Source organism: Triturus cristatus, chromosome 5_2 (genome assembly GCF_964204655.1).
Source record: "Triturus cristatus chromosome 5_2, aTriCri1.1, whole genome shotgun sequence".
Classification (NCBI taxonomy): domain Eukaryota; kingdom Metazoa; phylum Chordata; class Amphibia; order Caudata; family Salamandridae; genus Triturus; species Triturus cristatus.
In genome coordinates this window covers 334,784,088-334,803,986 of record NC_140588.1, presented here as the reverse complement: position 1 = coordinate 334,803,986, position 19,899 = coordinate 334,784,088, and the positions used below count along the sequence as shown (strand labels likewise).

Below are 19,899 nucleotides of genomic sequence, written 5' to 3'. Positions count from 1 at the left end.
GGTGATCTTTATGAGGATGGTAATCTTCTCCCTTTTAACGACCTCAGAGAGCGCCATGATCTCCCGCGGGGGGACTTCCTCTTGCATGCTGCTCTGACTGCGGCTATCAGGAAGCACTGGCGAAAGGGACTGTTGGAGCCGGATACATCTCTCGCTTGTCAATATGTAGTGATGGCGGCGGGTACTTTTAAGGCGGTGACCTGCCTTTACCGGCGGATTACTTGTGATATGCGCCAACCCCTGACGGCGTTGCGACTCAAGTGGGAGGTGGATCTGGGGGAACCCATTGCAGAAAATCCTTGGGAGGAGATCGTAGAGCGGCCATGGAATTGTTCTCGAAACGCGCGCTTCCAGCTCATCCAATTCTATGTTTTCCATAGGGCATACCTCACGCCTAGTAAAAGTATTTTGGGGGGTCGGCCACTTGCCCCCGTTGTGACCAAGATGGGGCGAATTTTCTCCACATGTTCTGGGACTGCTCGCAGGTGGAAGGCTTTTGGCGGGGGGGTCGGCCACTTGCCCCCGTTGTGACCAAGATGGGGCAAATTTTTTCCACATGTTCTGGGACTGCTCGCAGGTGGGAGGCTTTTGGCGGGAGGTGACGACTGCTCTGCTAACTGTGACGGAGAGGGAGCTAGCGGTGGCACCGGGGGTCTGCTTGTTGTTTTGGTTCCCGCACACTGCCAAGACTAAGGTTACCAGCCGGTTCATTGACCTGGGGTTGGTCTTGGCTAAACGAGAAATTACTTCCCACGGGAAGGCGAGGCAGGGGACTAGTCTCTTGCGCTGGAATAGGGAGATGGTGAAATGGGCAGGAAGTGAAGGGAACTATAGATTACGTTTGGCTCAGCGTAATGGAAGTGAGAAATCACAAGAAATGGCCCGGGCATAGGTGGCACTCCTGGAGCTGTTCAAACATCCGTCTATAGACGACGAAGAGGCTCTTGAGGAGGGGGATATGGCACGGGGCCCTTGAGAAACCCTTCACGTCTGTGGGTGTACAGGGTGAGGGGAGGGCACTGGGACCATGATAGGCATGATGTGCTTTTGATACACTCACTGCTACGCTCTGCAGGATGGGGAGTCTGACAGGTGGTACAGGAGGCATCTTTGCCCTCTAGCATAACTTAAAGGCTGGCGACATGCTTGGGAGGGTGGTTGGGGTGGGGGGTTCTGTTGGGGTGAGTTTGAAAGGGAGAGGGGTGGGGGGTCTTCTTATTGCATCACACCATTGACCTGGATCAACCATGTGGATGGTATGCGCTGCATCACGGACGCCTTATGGGACGATGGGTGTGACTTTGTAATCAGATTGGTGGGCTGTCCGTTATACTTCATCCTGGTTTCCTCTGTTGGCCAGTTAGTGGGCGGGGGGATTGAATGTGTAATTTCATGAAACTCAATAAAAGTATGTTTAAAAAAAAAAAATCCTATGAACAGCAAAGTTTCTGACTTATAAAATGGATTTACTAACTCATGCCAAAGGCTTTGTCTTTCTTAGACAGTGCCCCCCCCCTCCTTCCCACTCATCTGCAGTTTTCCCAAAAGACAAACCACTCTTGTGTTTGTAGCCGGTCAAGCCAGCCTGCCACGCTAGCCAGCCTAGCCTTCCAGCCCAGCCGTTGACCTCAGCAACTCGGCAGAGCAACTCAGCACCGCTTTACTCCTGCTGTCCTGCCTATCTCTCCTACTAATAACGATCCAGCAGTCAACAAGCCCAACACACTGTGGTGACCTATCACAGCAGCCATTAGCCTGTCAGCCTTAAGCCGGTGCTACGGAGAGCTTCCCCAGACAGGAGTTCAGCATGGCCTTTCAGTTGTATAGCTCTTCAATTCCTGGCTGCACAACACCAAGGAAAATGTGCTGCATGGCTAAACACTTATAAGGTCCCAAAGGCGAGACCTATTGGCTATGCCAATGCTTCTTTATACTGTTGTTTCTATTCATGTTGCCCACTGTGAATTGGAATCACCCTTTCCTCACAATGACTCAGGTCTTTGGAGGTGCGAGGAAATGGGGTGTATTAAATGGTGCGGTTTTATGACCTCACTTTGTAATACAGTACCAACCCCTTTTAGGACCAGTAAGGTTTCATTTGTTAAACCTTAGCTCAACCCTGGGTAGCTGTGGCTCTGAACAGTGAGGCCTACACAAAGAAACGTATGTGAAGCATTTAAACAGCACCAAAACAATTGAAGAAACAAACTCGACACCAGTTCATAAAAATAGAATATATTTTTCTGAATTTATGGACACCAAAACATGAAATATCCACTTGAGGGTTCCACAGATACACATATTATAAGAAACAATAAATCAAGACTTTTCATTTAACCACAAACAAGGTTTGGCAAATTCAACGAATTTAACACTTAAAATTTTTTTCCGAAAAAACGTTGTCAGAGGGAAATGTGGTTATTGGGCGGCCAACTCTGGCAGGAAGCAAGTCAAGGGGACCAGCAAGTTCAAACTGCACAGTTCTCCCTTCGGGAAAGCAATCTTCAGTCCAGTTCCAGCATCAGTGGCTCCTTGCCATTGACTTCTATGGAGTGGTCCTGATGCAAGGGATACAGGATGCTCAAGGATGCTTTGCACTGGCCGCGGGTCTTTCTGGGGCTACTCCTTAGGCCACAGTCCTGGTGAGGTGATTCCAGCCACAGGGGTTGACGTCGACTGAGCCACCATTCACGCAGCACAGTGGTTAGATCGGTTTCCTCCTTTTGGTGATAACTCTCCTTCTGGGCAAACTAACTGCAGTCTGGCCACTCTCCCAAGACCAGCAGAATCAGGTGCAACTTTTGAGCATCGGGTCCTGGTGTCTTGGGCTGCCAGGCAATGAGGACCGGCAACCCGTTGAATTGAGCTACCAACTCATCCCATCAAGCTTCTTCAGCTTATGTGGTCATGTGATGAGAATATGGAATCAGCCAACTGACTTCTGGAGTATCTGCTTCCTTCAGGATGGGCTCAGGGGATGACTTCTCCACGAGCAGGACACAGCAGGTATGGTCCTTTCCTTCACAAGCCCACGGAACAGCACTTTCAGTCAAACTTCAGTGCAGCCTTTTGTTTTGCGGTTCTATGGTCAGCAAAGCAGTCTTCCTGTGGCCCTCTTCTTCCAGTCAAGCGAGGTCTGAGTTCTGGGTGACAGGGGTGCCCCTTTGATGCCCAGAAAGTGATCTCAGGGAAGGTTGTGGTCCCTAGTCGAAGGGCGACAAGGTTCACTCCTGCCTGATGACAACTTCCTGTGAAGTGTGGCATCAAGCTATCTCAGAAAGCTCCATTCTGCCCACTCTCAAAGTGGCCGAACCCCTCTCTCTCGTCCTGAAGAGTTCGGTAGCCTGCCTTAGATGTGTGTCTCCCTGTGGGCTACATGCCCACAGGGAAACCAGTTTGGCCAGTGTTTTCTCCTCTCTGTCTTCGACGCCAACATGTCAACTCAAACAAAAGAGCAGCCCCTCTTGAGTGTGGTTACCATTTGCCCTTCATAGGTGTGTTCCCCTTTGAAGTTCGCCTTTTGGGCTAACACCCCATGTGGCTTCCAGAAGGAGGTAACACCTCCTTCAACATCAGGCCTCTATTGTTACCTGTCCTAGGAGTCATTGCACATCTCCGAAGGCAGGCAGAGGCTGTCTCGTGGCCAGCCTCAGTGAATGGCCACTGGTAAACTTGCGCAACAGAGTAGAAACTTTCTAAAACTATGCCTGGAGTGGTAAAAGGCTTTTGTCATTTTACAGCTCAGCGTGGATGGCATTGTGCCAATCCTATGCTTAAACTTTGCTGTAGAAGTGTCAAAAGACTTTGGACCACATGTACGACTGTTTTTAGTGGTCGCAAATGGTGAATTGGGCTGTTTGTGACCGTTAAAACGCCTTTTAGCATGTACTAACCTAACGTCCCTTCCTAATAGCGAGTCGCAGGGAGATGTACGAATGTGTTGCAACTAGAATGTGGTTGCAAGACAATCGCAGTATACCGCCTACTTCAAGTAGGAGGTAAGCCAGTCACAAACAGAAAGGGGTCCTCACAAAACCCGTTCCCCTTTCTGACTGGCAGCGAAAACATTTTTCAAGAGCAGGCAGTGTCCCACAGACCACCGCCTGCTCTTAAAAATGAAACAGAAACGTTTTCTTTTTCTTTTTGAAATGCATCCTGTTTTCCTTTATGGTGCTTGTTAGACTTGGCATCTTTTGGCATGTTTTCCCTGTCTTTTTTGCTTTCTGACCTCCAGGTTTTGACTCTGTTTTTGCTGGTTTAGTGTCTCTGCGCACTTTCTCACTACTGTACAGTGTTAAAGTACAAGTGTTCCTTTTGTAAATTTTTGTTACGGATTGGTGTTTCCATGATTGGTTATTTGATTTACTAGTCAGTCCCTAGTACAGTGCACTGTGTGTGCCGAGGGCCTATAAATCAAATGCTGCTATTGGACACTGGTTGTGCCACCCATACAGGCATCCCTTCAAAGGTAACTCAGACCTGCCACTGCAGAGTCTGTGTGCAGTCTAGTACTGCTATGTCGACTTGGCAAGTGCATAAAGTTGCACTACCCTCCTGGCAGGTGGCCCTCTCTGTGCACATCAAACAAAAATCAATTGCAATTGTAGCCAAATATTAAAAAAGTAATCAAAAGTTGCAAGCAATTCTTGTTTATTGTGTTGAACAATATTTCCTCCTCATTGGTTTGATGAGGTTATGATAAAGATCCATGAATAACTCTCCAAGTCATTCTTGATATGTTAACATTAGCTGAGATGTTAGCATTAGCCCAATGCATTTCGGGCAGTGAAACCCGCCCTTCTTCAAGGGGTGAATTCCTGAAGTGCGTGCGGCTGTCCCGCGATTCCCTGAATGTGAACATGATTTCGAGTGCACCCACTTGCCAGGCCCTAACCTTCCCTTTTCATACATGTGAGTCACTCCTAAGATGGGCCCAAGGTACCCCTGTGGGCAGGGTGCAGTGTATGTGAAAGGTAGGACATGCCCTGATGTGTGTGACATGTCCTGATACTGAAATACTGACAATTTCGTTTTTCACTATTGAAAGGCTATCTGGCCCATGGGAAAGCATGGGAGTTAATTTATAACTACAAAGAAGGGGGGAACCAAGAGCTTTTTATATATATGAGGTCCTGCACAGTGCTCCAGACGTATAGTGAACAACACCAGGAGTACAGTTCCTCTGGGAGGGGAGGGAAGGGGAGAGAGCGATTAGTCTCTATAAAGTGCCCTCACACACCTACAAAGGTGTCATGCTTCATCATAGGGCTGTGCTCCTCGTCGGGCCGGCGCTGCAATGCCTGACGGGCTCCCGCGGAGGGGCTCTTTATCGGAGATCTTTTTAGAGACAGCCGTATGGGGTAGGTGCAACAAGTGTAGTGAGTAGTGGTGAGGTGAATTAAAATAGGTATGGTATTGCCAATTGAGGAACAATTTTATTCTGGTGGTATACCAGCCTAATTAAAATAGGTGACCCCCGAGGGGATTATATTGCTCCCCCGGGAAGTAGAAAGGTCGACATGTTTCTTGCCGTGTGCCCAGAACGGGTCGGTGGCAATTCTTCAGGACCAGGTGAGAAAGGTGCTCAAAAACATTTTTTTTTTTCTCTACTACATAATAGGTGATAGTAAAAATGGTACTTTTTCGATATCCAGCCTTGTGTAACTGCGGTGCGGTGCAGTTACACAAGGCTGGATATCGAAAAATGAATCGGAATTTCTAATGAACAATGATCCCCGTATACCGTACTTTTACACACTACCAAAAATCCACAAAGGTGTCCCCCCCCCCTCCCCTGATAGGCCTACTGGAATCTACCTCTGAGGCGGAAGCCGGAGGAAGCACTCGCCGTTTTTTAAAAAAACTGTATACTTTGTGATTGATGCATTTTTAAAACCTTAACCTGTACCTGAGCTCATTTCTGTTGAAAGCGCCAAGCAGGCACAACACTATCAGCGGATATTAGCGCTGTTTAGTGATAGCGTTCCTTCACGGCCGCCATCGCATTTGACGCGAGGCCACGCCCCCTGACAGGCCACGCCCAATTCCACTACAAATGTGCCTTCCACGCAAGCGCAGCGGACGAGCGCAGCGGGAGCGCTGTTTGCGCGCCTAAGGCAAGCCCGTCTGCGCCCGTCCGTGCCAAGCCCACGACAGGCGCAGGAAACTCTGTACCCGGCCTCCCTATTTTGAGTTACCAGTCCAACTGTCTATTAAACCTACGCAGCGGCAAAATGTGCGCATGCAAAATTGACATTAATACCATCAAGGGGCCTTTCAGCTGCAGGCTATGCAGATGGACCTCCTCCCCCGTCAATACCACAGCCCCTCGAACAAACCCTAGGGACAACAATCCACTCTTTAAAGGAGGGTTGATTAATGCACGCTCCATGGGCTGCCACAACCAAGATATCAAAGACCTCATTCAGGAATTAAACCTTGACTGTCTTCTCATAACGGAGACCTGGCTCACAGACAACAGTAATCCTGACCTAGCTACTGCTCTTCCACAAGGCTACTCCATTTCCAGGCAAGACAGACTGAAGGGGAGAGGTGGAGGAGTAGCCCTGCTGCTGCGCAACTCCTTCAAATGCCATACCTTCACCCTGGACTCATTAAAAGGAGCCGAATCCCTCGGATTCTCCATCAAACTCAATGAGTCCGCCTCCTTTTCAGGAGGACTAGTCTACCGTCCCCCAGGCACCGCTACCAAATTCCTAGATACTCTCAGTGATACCCTTGGTCAGCTCCTAACCAGATACCCACATGTCACCCTTTTGGGCGACTTCAATCTACACCTCGACTCTACAGAGGACGCTCAGACACTTAACTTCCACCAAACTCTAGAAATCTTCAACCTTCAGCAAAGGGTTAAGCAACCCACTCACCTAGCTGGACACACTCTAGATGGGGTCTGCACCAACTTTCCCCCTCTAGAAACCCTTACTCCGATTCCACAAATCTGGACTGATCATAACCTGATCCCATTTCTCATTAGAACCCCGCAGCCTAAAAACTCAAAAAAACCCTGTTCACCCCCAGAGAACCATGTCAACTGGAAAAAGGTAGAAGACACCTTTAAACTCCAGCCTACCTTTGAGACTCAAAACCCCAGCCTGACTGGTAACGTCGAACAAGACTCCCAATCCTTCCACAATTGGATACTACGCGAAATTACAGAACGTGCTCCACCCAAACGGACTAGGAAGTCTGATAGTAATGGCAAAACCAACGCCCCTTGGTTCACCCTAGAAGTAGCCGAGGCTCATATGCTCTGTAAAAAAGGCGAACGCAAATGGAGAAAAACATACGACAGTTCGGACAGAAACTCCTATGTCCAACTAAGGAAAAGTTACCACTCCATTATAAAAAGCGCAAAAAAAGAGTTCTACATCAAAGCCATTAATGAGGCCAAGCAAAAACAAAAAACCCTGTTTGCAATAGTTAAATCTTTCACCCATCCAAAAGCCCTACAGCCCGAAATACCTCCCTCTCAAGACCTCTGCGACCAAATAGCAGACTTCTTTGAAGAGAAAATCAATCTCATTCAGAAAGACTTCCCCCCTTACCATAGCCCACAGTCCCCCATCCCTCTGGAACAAGCAGGTAAACTAACTGGAAACCTAAAAACGTTCTCACAGGTCACTCTAGCCCAAACCAAGGAAGTCATCCTAGCATGCAAGTCAGGAGCCCCCTCTGACTCCTGCCCTCCTAGAATCCTTCACCAACTGATTGACACTGTCAATCCCATCATAAACAAAATAGTAAATACCTCCCTCAGCACTGGCATCGTCCCCAGGGCATGGAAACAAGCCATTTTTAAGCCCTTAATGAAAAAATTGAACAAATCCCCTTCCGACCTGACCAATCTCCGTCCAATCTCACTTCTCCCAGTTCTGGGAAAAATCACAGAACAATTAGTCTACAGGGAACTCAAAAACCATCTCGAAATGAATAATATCCTCCACCCTCAACAATCAGGCTTCCGCCCCCAGCACTCGACGGAAACTGCCTTGATCGAATTGACTGACTCAATAAAAATATTACAGGACCAAAGAAAGAACGCAGTATTGATCCTGTTGGACCTCACAGCAGCGTTCGACACCATCTCCCATCCCATACTACTGGACAGACTCAGGGACATTGGTATCTCTGACCTGGCATTGAACTGGATAACATCTTTCCTAACAGAAAGATCCCAATCCATCACACTAGGACCTTTCAGTTCTGCAGAGAAAAAGATTCGATCAGGAGTCCCACAAGGCTCCATCTTAAGCCCCCTGCTCTTTAACGTCTACCTTATTCCCCTCATCTCCCTGATCGAATCATTCGGCATAACTGTTACATCATACGCCGACGATACCCAACTCATAGTCCCGCTAGAGGAGAATTCTACATCAGCCGAACAAAATCTAAAAAACTGCCTGAAAAACGTCTTTCTGTGGATGGAAACAAATCACCTCAAGTGCAACACTAGTAAGACAGAAATCCTCCCCATGGGGAAAAATGTCAACTTCTGTCCTCATCTCTGGTGGCCAGAGGACTCCACAGCCCCTCCCCAGACCGTCACAACAGCAAGAAACCTTGGAGTCACCTTCGATACTGACCTATCCTTCGATCATCACGTAAGGAAGGTGGCAGGAAGCTGCTTCGGAATCATTAAATCCCTCAAAAAAAATTTTGACTTCCTACCAACAGATGCTAGAAAAGCGGTAGCCGTGGCGCTAATCCTATCGCGCTTGGATTACTGCAACGGCCTAATGGCAGGTGTGAAAAAAGTCACACTCAAAAAACTGCAGAGCGTCCAGCATTCTGCTGCCAGAATGGTGCTTAAACTCCCCAGGAGGTCTTCAGCTTCCACTGCTCTGAGAACCCTCCACTGGCTACCCTTGCACAAAAGGATTCTTTTCAAAATCCTAATCATTGCATTCCGGGCATTCAACCACATCGGCCCCAAATATCTAATTAGGCGCTACCCCCATTACAATCCCCAGAGGACCCTGAGATCCTCCAATACCAATCTACTAAAACCATCCAACTTCAACCTAAAAACCAAAGGGGGTAAAACCCTCACCCACTTATCTTCTAGAGCCTGGAATTCCATGCCCCAGCACCTGAGGTCCCAAACCAAGGAAATCCATTTTAGGAAACAACTAAAAACCTGGATCTTCAGCCTTTCTGACGAGTACGTACTGGACGCCATCTAATCCCGCCTTCCCTCAACCTGAAGCATATTTTCCAGTTAGTGCCAGGATGCTCCTTCCGGAGCGACAGTCGCGCTCTATAAATACCAATACCAATACCAAAATACCAATACCCTCCCCTGCTAGGCCTATTGTGTCAGGAATCAACTCTGTTCTGGAACCTCTCTCACGGTTCTGTGATCATTTTTTACGCCCCCTGGTTCAGAAGACTCCTACCTTTCTGCTCGACACAAGGGATGTCCTCAACATCATCAAGCAGTCTAATGAAACTGGCACTAGTGTGGACGCTCTTATCACCTTGGACGTAGAGGCCCTCTATACTAACATCCCCCAGAGGGCCACCTTGGATGTTGTGGAAGAAGTACTTCGAGCACAAACATGGGTTGCTCCCACACCCATATCTTTCATCATGGAATGTGCCGAGATTGCCCTAACAAAAAATTACTTTCAATTCGAAGACCTCATTTACCAGCAAGTCCAGGGCACATCAATGGGGAGCACCTTCGCTCCCAGCCTGGCATGCCTCTATATGGCGCATTTTGAAGCCAATTACATCCTCACTGAGACTAATATATACAAGGAAAACGTCACCCTTTGGCGACGGTATATTGATGACATTCTCATTTTCTGGAAAAGGGATTTGGACTCCATCCCCCTGTTCGTAGCTTGGTTTAACAGTCTGAACCCCTATCTACGTTTCACGGCCAACTCATCAGTCTACGAACTCCCCTTTCTGGACCTGCTTATTTTCAAAACCCCAACAGGTTTGAATACAAAAACCTACAAAAAACCCACTGATAGCCATAGCCCACTACTTTTCAGTAGTTTCCATCCCAAGGCTCTACGCAATAACTTGCCATATGGACAATACCTCAGACCCCGACGCAATTGTAGTACACTGGAGGATTTCAAAATACAGGCACATGACCTAACAGGCCATTTAACAAGAAGAGAATATCCGAGGGCAATCACGCAAACTGCTTACAAAAGAGCACGAAACACCAACAGGGATGCTTTGCTGACCTCCACAGAAAAAATCAAAACTGATCAAATCACGTGTGTAACCACCTTCACGCCTGAATCTAACTCCATCCAAAGGATTATCAAAAAACATTGGAATTTATTGTCGGTAGGAGACTGGCAAATCCCTAAGCCCCGATTTGCTTTCAAAAGGACTGATAATCTAAAAAACCTACTTATCAGTACCAGACCCAGACCACCTCCACCGTCTAACCAGCGGCTGTGGGGCCTACCACCTGTCACAGGCCATCATCCATGTGGACAATGTACGGCATGTGCTCTAACAAAAGTAAGCAGGAACATCAAACTCTCGGAATCCTTAACTTGGCAACAAAAAACCCATACCAATTGCAACACACGCAACTGTATCTATTTGATTCAGTGCCCATGCGATTTGATGTACGTGGGTATGACGACACGGCCAGTCAAGATCAGAATTTCCGAACACCGGAGCAATATCAGGTGCAAAAAGGCAAACACCAAAATGTGCACCCATTTTTTGGGAAAAAAACACACGGCCAATGACCTCACGTGGACAATTTTGCAGACCTTTCCTGTGATTAATAAGGAGGCCCTGTTCCGAAAGGAACAGCAGTGGATTTTTAGAATCTCCAGTCACACACTCGGCCTTAACGATGATATACCATGGGCCACTCTCAATAAGACATAACCCACTCCATGTATACGGTGTGACCATTTGGTAATAACATCAGTGCAATTTCCTCCTAGTCCGCTTTTCAGAGGCTGTGACCTCACTTCACCAGACGATGTAACACTCTTTGACATGATGTCTTCGAAGATTTTTTCAATGTTTTTTTCAATGTTTTTTTCAATGTTTTCACTCCTTTTTCTCCCTTGGCCTTGACCCACAATGGATAACTCTGTGGCATTCTGACACCATCCATGCGTCTCTTTTGGCCAGACTCTCGATCTATTCCCTTCTGGAATAATTCCCCTGGTGAATCACTCCCCTGATCGTTTAATCATGCAAAACTGATACGCGGACCTATTTACCATTTCTTAGGGATACTTTCCATATGACTGTTATTGTTCCCGCACTGCCCGTGCAATAAAGTTTCCTACACTTCCAAGATGGCCGCGCTAACCCGCGGTCTAGTTGTCGTTTCAGCAGCGAGTGACGACTTCCTTTATTTTGAACACACTTCCGCGTTCTTGTCACGGAAGCCCAAGCCTCGATAGGATCTCGGCTGTGAGCACGCCCTAATTTCGTGAGTACAATGTGACAAATGCCGATACTCCCGTAACGGCAACATGCTGGAGATTAACGACTGCTTTAAAATTATTCTTTTAGGGCGAGCCCCGTTTTTCCGGCTTTGAGGCGAACCCGTACAGCTAATTGCTGTCCCCCAGGGGGTGAGTCTTCCCTCATGGGGTCCCCTCCTCCGTAGCCATTGGCACTTTTATTTCCACCTCTTTCACTACTTGTGAAATTGCCCGCGACCCGGTATTTGAGGGTAGCGATACAAATTGCAATAATTAGTTTAGAGCTTTGGAAACGACAACCCGCCATTGCACTCGGCCTTTCACCTGCCCGACCACTTATGAAATTGCCCGCTACCCGGTATTTGAGGGCAGCGATACAATTTACATAGTTTAGAACCTTGGGAACGACAACCCGCCAGTGCACTCGGCCTTTCACCGGCCCGACCACTTATCGCGGCACCACGCCATAGAGCCCTTCATGAAATAGTCCACAATATTTGGCACATAGGGTTACGTTATAGCAGTATTTAGTCGATAACGGATTCTAGCCTGCACGTTCTCCACCTAAGTAGTCTTTTAAATGGATCACCATGGTAACACTTTCCTAGTCATGTCAACCTTTAACTACACTGCTGCACGGTTCCCTACTGTAGCCAGTCAGCACTAAATTCGAATGCTGAAATTGTTCTTTTATGTTTCTGTGTGTTGTCCTCTTTCTCTTCCCTTTTAGGTTTCGCAACAGTGGGTTCATTCCCCCGTGGGACCCAATGGACGCGCTTGGTGAAGTACCATTTTTACTATCACCTATTATGTAGTAGAGAGAAAAAAAAAAATTTGAGCACTTTTCTCACCTGGTCCTGAAGAATTGCCACCGACCCGTTCTGGGCACACGGCAAGAAACATGTCGACCTTTCTACTTCCCGGGGGAGCATTATAATCCCCTCGGGGGTCACCTATTTTAATTAGGCTGGTATACCACCAGAATAAAATTGTTCCTCGATTGGCAATACCATACCTATTTTAATTCACCTCACCACTACTCACTACACTTGTTGCACCTACCCCCACGCACCCATACGGCTGTCTCTAAAAAGATCTCCGATAAAGAGCCCCTCCGCGGGAGCCCGTCGGGCATTGCAGCGCCGGCCCGACGAGGAGCACAGCCCTATGATGAAGCATGACACCTTGCTAGGTGTGTGAGGGCACTTTATAGAGACTAATCACTCGCTCCCCTTCCCTCCCCTCCCAGAGGAACTGTACTCCTGGTTTTGTTCAGTTAATTTATAACAACTTCCCATTGGGACCAGGTAGGAAAATAAAGTTTAGTATGCCTGAACTCAGTACCTAAAGATGCATCTTTTAGTAGAGGTGATTTTTCAATTCTGTGTTTGAAAATACCACTTTTAGAAAGTAGGGGCCCGATTCACAGAACTAACTTAAGACAAAATCCTAAACTTACTACCATTTTGGTATTCACAGAAGGCACTTACTCATTTTGGTATTCACAGAAGGCACTTACTCATTTCGGTATTCACAGAAGTTAGGAGTCCTAACTTTAGGACTCCTAAATGCCTTCTGTGAATACCGAAAGTCTTAAAATTAGGATTTTTCTCAATTTAGTAGTCCTAAATTTAGGACTCCTAACTTTAGTACTCCTAAATGCCTTCTGTGAATACCGAAAGTCTTAAAATTAGGATTTTTCTCAGTTTAGTAGTAGTATAGTTAGGACTCCTAACTTTAGGACTCCTAAATGCCTTCTGTGAATACCGAAAGTCTTAAAATTAGGATTTTTCTCAATTTAGTAGTCCTAAATTTAGATTTAGGACTACTAAATTGAGAAAAATCCTAATTTTAAGACTTTCGGTATTCACAGAAGGCATTTAGGAGTCCTAAAGTTAGGAGTCCTAACTATACTACTACTAAACTGAGAAAAATCCTAATTTTAAGACTTTCAGTATTCACAGAAGGCATTTAGGAGTCCTAAAGTTAGGACTCCTAACTTCTGTGAATACCGAAATGTGTAAGTGCCTTCTGTGAATACCAAAATGAGTAAGTGCCTTCTGTGAATACCAAAATGGTAGTAAGTTTAGGATTTTGTCTTAAGTTAGTTCTGTGAATCGGGCCCTAGGTATTTTCTTGCTTAGCCATCCTGTGTGCCTCTGCTAGGATGTGTATTGACTGTCTGGCTTTGGAGTGACAGGGGCTGTGGATGCGCAGTGGCTCCAGAGACTCTGGATGAGTCAGGGCTGGGCTGAATAGACCTGGGCTGCATTTAGATTAGTTTGAGGGGAATTCCTTGCACCTGGATCGGCCTGGTCTGCTGCAGACAATGCTGTTTCCGCCTCCTGCTGGGAAGTTGGGTCAGAGAGAACCAAACTGGTTTGGACTAAGCACAGACATTGTCTGCCTCAGAGATCAAGAGAATTTGGGGTATAAATATTGGGGTATGAAAATTAAAGTTGTGCTGTTCCTGAATGATCTAGAATTCAGCAATATATAAAGGACAGTAGGCTACAGAGTCAAAGAGATATTGCTGAATTCTAGATTATTCAGGAACAGCACAACTTTAATTTTCATATTGCATTTGGGCAACTGTGCTGGACCTCATGTATAAAAGCCCTTTGTCCCTCTATTTGTGAATATAAATATTGGTGCCCAGACCCCAGAACTTTAGAACTCTTTTGGACTGAGAAGACTGCCAAGAAGAAGAGCTGGAGAAGCTATGAGGAGGAACTACCACTTTGCTGAGTGCTTTGCTGTGTTGGCGTGCAGTGGCTGCTTCTGTCTTGGGCAGTGAAAGGGCTGGACTGAACTTTCTGCAACTTCTTTACTGAGTTTCTCCTAGGGCTTGAGGTAGAGCTTGTCCCCTGTTCCAGAAATCTCAGGAACAGCAAAGACTTCAAGTTCTTCTGCCACCAGCACTGGGGACTGTGTGTTTTGTGCTGCAACAGAAGAAAAAGCAACCTGACGCCATCTGGCTGCCGACTCCATGTCCTGAAGGCATCGCAGAGGGCACCGCCGCATGCCGCGCCGCAACCCTGGTCTCACCGACGACGCCACACGACGCCCCCTCCGAGCCGCTGCTTGCACTGCGACCTGTGGGCACCGCACTTCACACCGCCATACTTCACGCCGCCGCCTTGGTATCCCCGATGACACTGCTCCACGCCTACATCGACGCCGCTGCTTGCACCGTGGTTTGAGGGCACCGCTCGTAAGTTACACGACGCACCGTCCTCATCCCACACCGCAGCCTTGGCCTACCGATGCCAGCGTCATCGACTCCAGTTCGTCAGCAGATGACAGCGCTTTAGCAACGACGACAGCACTGCTTGCACGGTGACCTGCTTGCACCGCATCACTTCACATCACAGCCCTGGTCTCGCGGACGCAGCTGGACGACCATCACAAAGCCTCTGCCTGCACCGTGACTTGAGGGCACCGCACCGCTGCACTACGCACTGCAGTCCCAACGGCTGCCGACGGTGGTGCTCCCGACTTCAACGGCGAGGGGTTCGATCTGCAACGCGTGTGACTTCAAGGGCCCGACGACTCCTGCACCGAACTCCGGAACCGACGCCTGCGGACGCTGGCTCTTCGGGGCTCATCGAGAGGGTGCCGATGCCCTGCATTTCTAAAAGTAGTGTTTTGCGGGTCTTCCCGACCCCATAGGTGGCCCGCGACGCCACGGTCAGCCAGAACTGATTTGTTTTTCATGATGCCATGACAGCCCCAGACGGCGCTATCAACTTCAAGGAACTGTATTTCAAGTTTATTTTTGATTATTAAAGATTTCTGAGAACTGTATGGTGAATTTTTATCGTTTTTAGGTCTCGCCTAGCAGCGCATGCATAGGAAAAAAAGACCTTTTGTAGTCGATTCACTTTTTGCCCTAAAAACGTGCACGCGATGCATTTCTTTCAATGGCAACGCGTGCACGTTTGGCGATTCCCTTGCGGGAGCGAGCTTTGCACCATATGTTTGTAATTAACTTGCAAACACATGGTGCCCCTGGCTCGCTCCCGCAAGGGAAACGATTTGGTTGCTCTTGGCCGCACTCCCCTCAACCCTCCCACTTCTAGCGCGAGGCGCGTTTGCTCTTCTTTCTGCAGCATGAGAGGTACCGCGTACTCTAAAAATGCTGTATTTTTCTCCTGCTGCTCTGTAAAACAGACACTTGTAATAGAAGCTTTCTGAAACCCCGCGGGCAATTGCAAGGCAGAAAAGAAGGTCAGCGGACGCCGCTCATTGTGAAGATGTGACTGCAACCATAACCCACCAATGACAGATGCCCCAGCCCCCTCTCCCTTCCCCCAGAACCAACAAGCCCGAACAGATGCCAGTGCTCTCCAGCGCAACTTTCGGCTAGACGTCTGTGGCATTGAGATGCGGCGAGCGGCACATTGTGATAGGAACCGGGGACGCGCTGGAACCATCAAAGCTGTCAGCAGTTGCTGCCCGGACACTCCATGAAGCCGGACTCCCGAGCCTCAGCCCTCGGTGCATCACGGCCGGCGAGAAGAACAAGGTGAAGTGGAAACAAAAGACAACAAGCCTCAGCACGGAGCGGCAGGACGAATCACAATACTTTATTAAAAATAATGTACCAATCCCTTGGTAACAGAAGCAGCCGGCACGTATTTACGCAATCAGGCTGATAAATATTCAGCCCAACTGGTTGAACTTCCCTGCAATTCCGCTGCGGGGGGAAATGTGGCGGTCAGGCAGGACCCGTGCAGGGGCAAACAAAAGCACGTACATGTCACAGGCGGAGGGCAGTGGGGGACCCAGAGAGTGGGCACAAGCGAAAGGTCATGAAAGCATGTTAACAAGGGCAGCCAATTCTGAGAACATTAGCACTGTCATTATGCTGTTGAGCACAGCTCTCATTACCCACGTTGTGACTCACTGCTTCGTGTGTCAAGCCCTCTCGGATTCTTTGGCAACACTATTTTAAATCCCTTGAAGTGTCGCATCCGACCTGAGACCTATGTCAGAGGAATCTGCGCGCGTGAACTGGGTAAAAATGCCAGCGCACAGAAGAACAATGATATTAATAGTACAATAGGATACATTAATGAGCGCGCGACCACCCTTGTACCCTGCCACTGTGCTGCCTAATTAGGCTCGGCAAGTTCATTTCTCTGTGAAATACCTCTATGGAGCTCTAAAGGCAGCACAATCTAAGCAAAACCTTACTGGGATCCTTTTTATCTTTTCTTTTTGTTTTTTTCAATCTTTGCTTTAATTAACACAAGTATTCACATTTCCATACTTAGAAAAGCCATGTCCTTGTGCTTCCCTAATATTACATAATGCGTTTTTTCCCTGCTTGGATTTCATGTGCACTTGCAGTACAGCACTTCGAAACCTTGGGAAATAGATCATTATATAATAGATCATTCTATAAAGCAAAGTAAACCTTGGCGGTCTCTCAGTGGATTCCCCACAGACTTATCACGATGATGACTCAGAACCGGATGCAAGGCAGCGTTCACATGCTGTTTGTGCACAGAAATAGCACAGTGGAAGGAAAACAAACATCTGGCTGTAGGACAGCGGTATTGCTTTCAGCCGCATTCCTCTATTAAACAACTCTCAAACTCCAAAAAATAAACCACCCATCTGCCCTTAATGTTAAAAGCGTAATGTAATGTAGTGCTATGTACCAATATATCCTGATTTAGGCTGTTAGAGAAGAGATTGCGTCCCTCACATGCCCCCGATACAGTGGCGCGACGTAAATTTAAGTCTCAATGTGATAATGCGCTTCCACGCCTCGTCCGGGGTAGCATGCGCTATATAAATGCACTTACAATGATATTCATTGACCTTTGGATGAATTAGGGCCCTCAAGGGCATGGGGGCCCTCAAAATGAATTGCCCCCCCACCGCACCACAGGGGCCTATGTTACGACCCTGCCCTGAAACAAGGCTGAGAGAGGATATGGAGAAAACGGCCCTCGTAATTTGCAGGATAAATGGATGGTAAATACCGCACATGTTACGCATGGCTAACCTACGCACGTCATTTAGGGGTCCCCAGAGGTCGCAGCTTTGACCCCTGGATTCCCCCTTACGACCTCTGGCACAGACATTGCGACACCTGGCATAAGAGGTCGTTGAAGCAGAGCCAGTAACATGAGGCCTTTATAAACTTTCTTATGCTGCAGCAAAGTTTGGCTGACAGGAATAAACTTAGCAGTGAAACTGACCCTTCAAAGAAACAAAATCTTAGCACCGTTACTAAACTGGGGTCCCTGTTATGAGCTGCTTTGTAGCGTGTTTTGGAGGGGTGCCCTGAAACGCAAATAACAAGCATTGGCATAGCCAATAGGTCTCGCCTTTGGGGCCTTATAAGTATTTAGTTATGCAGCACAATATCCTTCTTGCAACAACATCAACTGTTGCATGGCTAAACACTTATAAGGTCCCAAAGGCGAGAACTGTTGGCTATGCCAATGCTTGTTGGTCTTGTTTTGGTTATATACAAATATTGGATATTTTTCTAGACTGGCGTGGTGTCCTTTTGTAGTGTCTTCACTGTATTAGTGTTGGTTATGTGCAAATGATTTACACACTGCCTCTAAGATACGCCTGACTGCTTGTGCCAAGCTACTAAGGGGGTGAGCAGGGGTTATTTTGGGAGTGTAACTTCCTTATCCTGACTAGAAGGAAGGGTCCCTACTTGGACAAAGGTGCAAACCCCTTGCCAAATAGAGAGCCCCATTTCTAACAGTGCTCCCCTAGCAACTGTCAGTCGCCATCAGCCTAAGGGGAGGACAGCGCAGGACCAGATAGAGCCCCCTCTGAGGGAGGGCAGAAAGAAGCAGAGCGCGGTGTGGCCAAGCTGCGGAAAAAATGGGGAGGGAGCCCTGTGGACGCATTAGGCAGGCTGAAGTCAGGGCACTAAAAGTAAGCACCAATGTGGCCGCTCGCCATCAACCCCCGCCCCCCCTCCAACCCCTATCCGGTACCTCATCATTGTCGCTGACGGGCCCCGGATGGCGCTCCGTGGCTCCTCAGCAAGTCATGGTGGGACCGCACAGACTGTGTCTCCCCAAAAGGCGTGTCCAAGGCAGGCGGCAGACCCTCAGGTGGGCTACGCGTCTGTATCTGAGCGCCGAGGCTCGGGAGCTGCCATCTCACACAGGCCGGCCAGCGTACTTTGAGTCTGAGACAACTGCCACAGGTAGCCCAGGCTGCTACAGCACAGGAGAAAGGCGATGGGGGGATGCTAATCTGTGTCAGGGCGGCAGATGGTGAAGGATTCCCGAGGAGCTCGAGAGCGGACTCAAGGTGCAGCTGCCATCTTCGCCACCGTGGCAATGCCCTCTTGTTTTCACTGTCTTTCAAAGTGATTTATTAAGTGAAGTTAATCTCATTTCTTGCTACGTTCTGAGTCTCTAGCCCACAGTACCTCCCATGAGTAATCCTTGGACTGCTTTGTCTTGCTACTATGAATGTTCAAGTGCTAAACTTAGTTCTTGGGGTTCTGCAGTATGTGGGCCAAAGCCGAAATATCCAGCTGTTACAGTTGGGACCTGATACCGTCTGACTGTCATAGAACCATCCAACCAAAATTTCTCACACATTAAATGAAGCAATGACTCTATTTGGGATCAGTCCAGGGCATTCTTGTATAAAGGCTCAATTAGCTGGGGCTGTACGATGCAAAAACCACATAAAGAGCATATGCGTGTAGAGCTGTTAAGGTTCTCTCCAGCACACTCTATACTAAAACAGTTACTTGTAATGCCAGGTTTCGTTACTCACAATAAAGGCTCCTGCATAGGGCCTCTCTTATCCCCTATTATTCTGAATAAGAATAACCCTGGCTGCAAAGATGTCTGTCCACGGTGCCCTGCTAGAGGCACTGATAATCTTATATAGGATATTGCTGTCCTCTGTAGTGAAGGAGTGCTGGAGTAGGGTCTTGGCTGGGTAAGCATCAGCTGGAACACTATTGGCAATGCTGTGTTGGGGCAATGCCGTGTTAGGGCTGCACCTGAGATACAAGATATAGGACATTGCTCCTTGCGAGGAGATGAACACTTGCTACAGAATAGGGTCCATCTTTTGGCTGCTGGATGCAAGACGTGATTCAGTAGCTATTGGCAGCGGAACTCCCTATGGTGAATGCGAGAACAGATGATCTTACTTCGGTTTGGGATTCTCCCTCTTAAATCTTTAATTTGTAAATGGACAAATGATGTTAATTCTAGTAACTTATGTGACCTTTGCAAAGGGGGAGTTCAAGACTTGATGCACATTTTGTTCGTTTGTCCCAATTCCACAGTAGTAGTCGCCAGAAAGCGATTTTTAAATCCAATTCAAACAAAGTGTAATTCCATGAATTTACAGAGTTTGATTTCCATCCTCAAATCACCCCCAAATGAATTTGTATGCTATAACCTGTTTAAATTGTTTTAAACTTTTTAAAATTTGTATT

General features: G+C 47.7%; 1 protein-coding gene across 1 annotated transcript in view; it reads left to right on the top strand.

Annotated features, from left to right (window-relative positions):
* The window catches only part of CD83 (CD83 molecule), a 290,744-nt gene that overhangs the window by 197,393 nt on the left and 73,452 nt on the right, over nt 1-19,899 (top strand). The gene's annotated exons all lie outside the window — the stretch shown is intronic.